Genomic DNA, 7,464 nt, shown 5'->3' with positions numbered 1-7,464 from the left:
AAAGACTTCAATGCAACGGAAAAATGATGGAGAAATGAAGCAATAGAAAGTCAAGGACATAAGGATGAACGAACAAGAATGGAAAGAGGAAGATAACAGGGATGAAAGGTGAACTTCGAGAGTAAGAGAATTTGAGAATAAATAAGTATGGGAAGGAAAGCTTGAACGTAGGAGGAAAAGATGTAGAAAGTGGAACATTAAAAGAGTATGGCAAAGTATGCAAGGAGAGAGAGAGAGAGAGAGAGAGAGAGAGAGAGAGAGAGAGAGAGAGAGAGAGTAATATAAATAGAATCAGGGATTTTGGTACAGGAGAAGGGGATGGGATGAACACAAAAGATGTTTGAGATGGTATTAACAACTACCAGTAAATGTATCCTTGGTTTAAATAATGCATCAATAATAAACCCAGTGTAGTAGCAGTCGTTGTTGTTGTTGTTGTAGCAGTGAAAGTCACAACAGCAAAGGCAGCACCACCATCTGAGGTGGAAGTGATAGTAGTAGTAGTAGTCGCAGTAGTAGTAGTAGTAGTAGTAGTAGTAGTAGTAGTAGTAGTTGCAGCAGCAGCAGCAGCAGCAGCAGCAGCAGCAGCAGTAGTAGTAGTAGTAGTAGTAGTAGTAGTAGTAGTAGTCGCAGTAGTAGTAGTAGTAGTAGTAGTAGTAGTAGTAGTAGTTGTTGTTGTTGTTGTTGTTGTTGTTGTTGTTGTCATTTTTGTAGGAGTAGTAGTAGTAGTTGTTGTTGTTTAGTATTCTAGGAGTGCCTAATGGCATCATGATAGGTATCTAAACTATACGTAATAAAAAAAAAAATAAAAAAAAAGATGACTTAAAAAGGTAAGTAAACCAAAAAAAAAGTAATGTAATATTAAAAATGATGTACACTAAATCAGTGCACTGAATAAAACATAAGAATGGGTAATTATTACTAAATTGTGGGGAGCGGAATGGGCTTGTGTCATCTAGGAAATGCGTTTTGTTGAAAATATTTTCTAATATTTACACAACATTGTGTTTACAAATAATAATACAGTTGCCACAAACCAATTCTGTTCAATTTTTGTTGAATTAACTAAATTAAATTTTGCTAACGTATCACACTGGAATACCAGAAATTAATTGATTTAACTTTGTTTTTATTTGTCTTAGCAAAACACTATAGCCTATTTGATCCGATCTGCCAAGAGACGAGCCTTAAGTTTTTGAAAGCTGGCAGCTGATTGGTTGTCCAAGAGCATTCATTATGAACGACGCAATGTAAATTATATTTGACATATGAAACTGAATTGAAATATTTATTGTTGTAAAAGGTACAGAGTGCTAATACAAAAAAAGAAGGTGGTAGGTCGTGCCACACACCTTCTTCAGCCAATACAGTTACATTCAATTAGTAATTGGACATTTGTGGGTGTGGCCACACTTTTTTTATTTGTGTGTGTGTGTGTGTGTGTAGCCACATACCCTTTGATAAAAAAAAAAAAAAATAAGTCACACTGTATGGTATGAAATACAGAGGTATTCGTATGACGTTTTACATGCAGGAGTGAGACATTTTACAAAACAATCACTCGTTGTCCTCCCTTTCAGAAAACCATGCAAGTTCAGAGACAATTGATTGCCTATCTTGTACAACAACCTATTTAGAACAACTCTTTCCATCATTTTACAGATACAGCTAACTAGGGAAATGGGGCGATAACCACCAGAGCCCTTTGGAATTGGGATTATGACTGCACTCCTCCAGGATGTGGGCAATTCACTGTCCGCATTTGACATATTGAAGAAATCTAATAGGGGTGTGTCATATGAGGCAAGGAGAGCTTTGAGAATGTCATAGGTTATACCATCCTGGCCTGGAGTGGTCGATTTACGTTTTTTACAGCACAAAATCATTCGTCGTACGTTATGGGAAGACAAGTGTTATCAATCACATTAATATTGGTATCAACAAGGGAATTCCTGAAGGGTCTGTGGTGGTCAAGGCTCTCTCTATGACAGGCAGGTAGGCTTGACTGCGCAGAGGCATTAGCCCACTGGTCAATCAAGGCTTGGGCTTTGTCACCAGGGTTTGGGATGGAGGTTATGCGGTTAGTTTTCCCTCTTATCCTGTTTACATGGTACCACACACCCTGGAGAGACTTGGTCTCCCCAGTGGTCATGAGGAAGCTATCCCGGTGTCGTTTTCTGACCCTCTGATGTAGTTCAGTTAGGTACTTTGCGATTGCCACCATACTGTCACGCACCTCATCGTCACAAGGATTGTTTTGCCAGTGCCTCTGCAAGTTAGCCAGTGTCTTCTGCCACTCTAGTATTACTGGATCAGTAGCATATGTAGGTTAACCGGCCACTGTTTGGCGTAGCTTATCTGAGCTGTGGTGCTTAGCTAAATTTTCTATAACAGCAACAAGACGTTCATAGAAAGTGTTAACATTCAAGAGGGACCCCCTTGTGGTCTGATACCATTTCTGGACATAGCAGCAGAGTTTAGACGACTTTACACTTGCAATGATTAATCTTTTCCTTGGGCTGTAAATAGTTGTACACAGTGTAAGAGAAGTTTCTAGGGTGAAATTATCACTGAGCAGATACCTGAGTATATGAGTTTCAGCAGGACTTGTTTCAAAGTTGAACAAAACTACATAGTCGAGTCTGCCTCCCTGAATATGGGTAGGAACATTTTCATCTGTAAGAAAAGCAGTATCAAAAGCATCAAGGAAATTTTTCCAATGCACGCCATTAACATTGGAGGCTTTGATGCTACCCAGATCTGCATGCCTGGCATTAAGGTCTCCGAGTAGAATAGTTCTCTCCTCAAGAATGCAAGTGGGAAGGGAAATGACATGGAAGGAGCCAGCATGCACATATATATTTACAATATAAATGAGTATGCTGTCAAGATGTAAGCAGACTACTATGTATTCAGTTCCATTGTGTACACCTTTTTCAAAGAGTGTAGCAGTGGGACTAGACTTAACATACACTGCCAAGCCCCTGGTGCTGCCTTCATCTTGATCCAGGACGAAAACACTATAACCTCTTAGCTGGGACACGTCACATTCTACCTCCTGTAAGGAAACCAGAGCTGGTTTATTCATTATAATATAAGAATGTAGGTCAGTAAATCGAGTCGGTAGGCCATTACATTCCAGGTCAGAAAGGTGTAGGGGGAGTTATCCATTGGCTGGTAGACTTTTTGCCATCTGTTGTACCGTTACCGTTAACTGCTCAATCGAATGCCTAAATTCTGCCACGTCTCAGGTCAAGGCATCAACCTGGGTGCGGAGAGGTGGTCTAGTTTTGTCGTTAGGGCGAGCCCTCGTCGGGATTGCGTGTCCTCACCACTGCCATGACCTCGATGAGGGGAAGCCCCAGCTGCAGAATTGCCATCGTTGTCCTTTGTGTCAGACTCAACAAAGAAGTCCTCCATTTGTTGTTCTTCTTGTTGTGAACATGTTTCCACCTCCTGGAGTCTCTGGGACAGGTCTTGCACTGCCAGCTGAAGATCCCTAACCATTTCTCGTAGGCTTGGATCGTGCTGACTGGAATCGCCATCTGGGGGCTGGTTTGCCAAGGACTCAGCAGGATGTACTGGTGGCTGACCATGCACAGATGAAGCAGCAGATGATTGTCCAAGGCTTGGGAAGTTTGAGGCCTGAAGGCTGGTGTCCCAAGCATTGGTATGGGGCGGTGGTGGTGGTTGGGCTACATGAGGTTGAGCAGCAGTGTGCTGGGGTGCCAGGGTCGTCTGCAGTTTCTGGGGACAGAGGAACGAATGGGCATTTTGTTTCCCTCAACAGTTGCAGCACTAGACTTTGAAGTGTTTGCCCCTCTTGATTTTTTTCCAGACAGGTGGTACCTCCATGCTTCCCAGCACAGAAGCGGCACCTGTATGCTGCACTACTCTTCCTTGCCAGGTGCACAGCAGTAGCAGTGCCCAGGCTCCAAAACACAGCGTGCAACTCTCTTGTATCCCAGTGCCTTGAATAATTTCTCAGGAATCTCCCCCTCTAACAGAGCAGTGAGCTGCAGCCTGGGATATTGGTCAACCATTCTTCCCTTCATCCACAGGACATTTTCTGGCATCTCAAGGTCCTCCACGGCCCAAGAGACTCGAACACCATGAATGATAATCCCGGAATGGGGGCAGTTGATCACAGCTTGAAAGACATTGCCCTGAAATCCATCACTGATCAGGCAATGTACTGCAGGGCCACTATTCACAGTCAAGTATGGATGTGTCTTACCTTCTTTGAACAGTACCTCAAAATCAAGAAACTGTTGTGTCACTGAAATGGCCCACTTTGCTTTGTCTGAGGGGGAGACCCCACTATCCAAGGGAAAATTCAGCTTCACCCTGGAATCATGTCATTCTTTCCGGACACCGAAGACTATGACACATCCAGGTGCTGGCACATCGTTGCCCTCCTCTGTGCATTGGCATTTCTTGACACTGGGACCTGGGGCACTTGTGTCACGGTGCCACTCGCTCCGCAGCCGTGGCACCACCTTACATATTTATGTCTCGTGCTTGAGGCACTGCTGCTTCATGCCCCTCTCCGTCACTCTCTGAGGACGGGAGACTATCATGGGCATCAGTCTGGGCCATGTTGCTATAGGTATGGTCTGAAGGGCGAGGCCTGCGGTGCTTGCAGTGACTGCAGTGATGACTGTGGTGATGGCTGCGGAAGGCCATGGCAGCACACACCCATGCTCTATGCCCGCTCGGCAGTTTCTGTTAATATATGGGTTTCCTCTCTTCCATTCCTTCCTCATCTGTCTGTCTTTCCTTCATTCTTTCCTCTTCCTTCTGTCTATGGGTGACTCTACACTGAGGAACAAGCCAAATGGTTTCCTGTACACCAAGAAACCATTTACTACACTGGGTGGTAACCATATAACCAAATTACGGCACCTGGTGGTTTAGTGGATAATTAGGGTGCTTCAATCGGATTGAGCCTGTGTAGGTTTATATCCAAGGGGTGGTTGGAGTTAATTGCTCACATAATGCAACTCAGGGATGAGTGAGGCTGGTCACTCTCATCTCAAATGCAGGGACCAAAATGCCTAGTCTCGGGCTCCTATGCTCTTCGTGGAGCGACATAGGATTGGAAGATGGATAGATGGGTTTCAATAACTGTATGATGATAAGATTGCCAAAATAAAGTATTATACATAGTTATTTGCATAGCTTAATTTAAAAACGGGGCCTTACTAAGTTTATCAGATGGCCTAGATACGTGCAAAATTTTGAATTCCATGAACAAAACAAAACACGTTCAGGTAAAGTTTTACGAGTACAAACGCCCAAAGAAGTGAGGACCTGATTCCCAGCATCTTTCGATCAGAAAGTGGTATCTGGCAATTGCTGCCGCCCAGTTATATGTCCTACATTGCACACCGGAAAGAGCAGTATTTAGGTAAACAACACCAAAAAGCATTATATCAATGTCCTTACCTTGTATATCTCGCATTACGGACGAGTAAACCACAATTTACTAAAGTTGAGGCTTAGGCATACGAAAGAATGTGAAACGCTCAGCCTATCGCTCAACGGCTTCAGGCTAAGTCTACTAATACCAAGTCGGATCACTTCCATCTAAAACGGGTCCAAGCTGGCGCAGGGGGCGGAGCATTGGAGTGACGTCAGCTTGCACGAAACCCAAGTTCAGTTGACGCCTGACCGTGGTGGTGAGTGGATGTATGCTGAACTCTCCAGATCATGACACATTTTCAGTCCGAAGTGAGGGAAGGGACTGAAATGTGTGAAGGAAGGCGTACAGGTGTGAGGGAACCTACTGCAATGTTATACGGTTAAATGAGTCCACACTTCTTCCCCTTCTTCGTTTTCCCTTATTTTAAATGTTTAACCCCTTAACCGCGGGGCGTCACTTTCGTGACGCTTGGGAGCAAGGGATCATACCGCGGGGCGTCGCTTTTGTGATTCTGTGTTATTTTGAATTCACCCGGGCTTCCAAGTGGGGGCTTGTATCATCTATCAGTACTGCCAATGTCCAACACTAGTCAGCACTCCTAATCTCATCTGTACTCCCATCCATTGTTGACAATTTAGCCATTTCTCCCCGTTCTTGACTCCCCTCCCTACCCCCCCTCCATTACCCTATCCTCTCGCCTGCCCGGCCGTGCTACGCTAAGTAAATCTTCCCTGGAATTTTTCACTGATTTCACCCATTGAAATAAGCCCTATGTCCTATTCTTATACCAAATAATATATACAAGAAAGAAATAAGGTAAGTGAGAGTGCCATACACCTGGAATTGGCTAATTATCACCTGACAACACCTCACGTGTACTCGTTCGCTAATTTTCGCTGTTTTTTTCCCCTTGAAATATGCCGTATAATCTATTTTCGTAATAAATATACATGTAAGGAGGAAGGAGAAGCCTAAGTGATATTTACATTCACCTGGAACTACCTAATTTATAATGTATTGTCTAGATTTCCTGCCAATCATATCAGTGCTAGACAAAGCTGTTTCAAGATATAACATTGGTAGCTCTGAATATATATCTCCTAAGTAGGCCTCTAATCTATTTTCGTAATAAATATACATGTAAGGAGGGAAGTGAGAAGCCTAAATGATACTTACATTCACCTGGAACTACCAAATTTATAATGTATTGTCTAGATTTCCTGCCAATCATATCAGTGCTAGACTTAGCTGTTTCAAGAAGTAATATTGGTAACTCTGAATAACCCCTAGCAGGCCTCCACGCTGGTCCTCCGTTATCAGTTCACTCTCATCTTCCGAAGCGAGAGTACGTATGTTTCTTCTTGCTGACTTCAAGGCCTTTTTTCACCCCCATGCAAATGGCCCTGTGACCTTTACCCCCTACTAAACCTCGTGTGGAAAGAGGTAAAGGGCTGACAATTGATAAAAGAGTGACTATGATCTTTCTATTGAGTAAAACAGTGCAAGTGGAATTGTAAATAATGTGTAAATAATGTGTAAACAGCAAGTGAAATAGACTATGGAAAATAGTTTTATAAGTTATTTCAAGTGACAGTGCACAACACAGTGTAAATAAAATAGAAATGTAAATAACGTAAATAAAATAGAGAACGTAAATAGAAATGTAAATGAGTAGTATTATAAGAATACGAGTATATACCCTAGGAGTAATGAAAGTGAAAGTTTCACTCTAGCATGTCTGAATGCTATAAGTTATGAGAGTGAAGATGAAAGTGACATTCACTCTCAATGCCAGCATACAGGACGAGAAAGTGAATGCTACGTATTTTACTGAAAGAAATTGAATCCCTACAGTGACAATAAACTAATACTACTGAAGGAAACTTATGGATAAAGACTGTAGATATATATAAGTGTTATATAGTAATAGAAATATAAAGTGTGAGGGGTTTTATGAATAATAAATGACAGACTACCAAGAGCGAACTAGTGCCAGTGCGACGATCAGACGCGCTCGTAATTTCCATTGCTTTCACAGT

Source organism: Coenobita brevimanus, chromosome 14, assembly GCF_032717465.1.
Source record: "Coenobita brevimanus isolate Jiangsu-jjx chromosome 14, ASM3271746v2, whole genome shotgun sequence".
Lineage (NCBI taxonomy): Eukaryota > Metazoa > Arthropoda > Malacostraca > Decapoda > Coenobitidae > Coenobita > Coenobita brevimanus.
The sequence above is the reverse complement of the archived record's forward strand: the minus strand, read 5'-3'. Positions refer to the sequence as shown.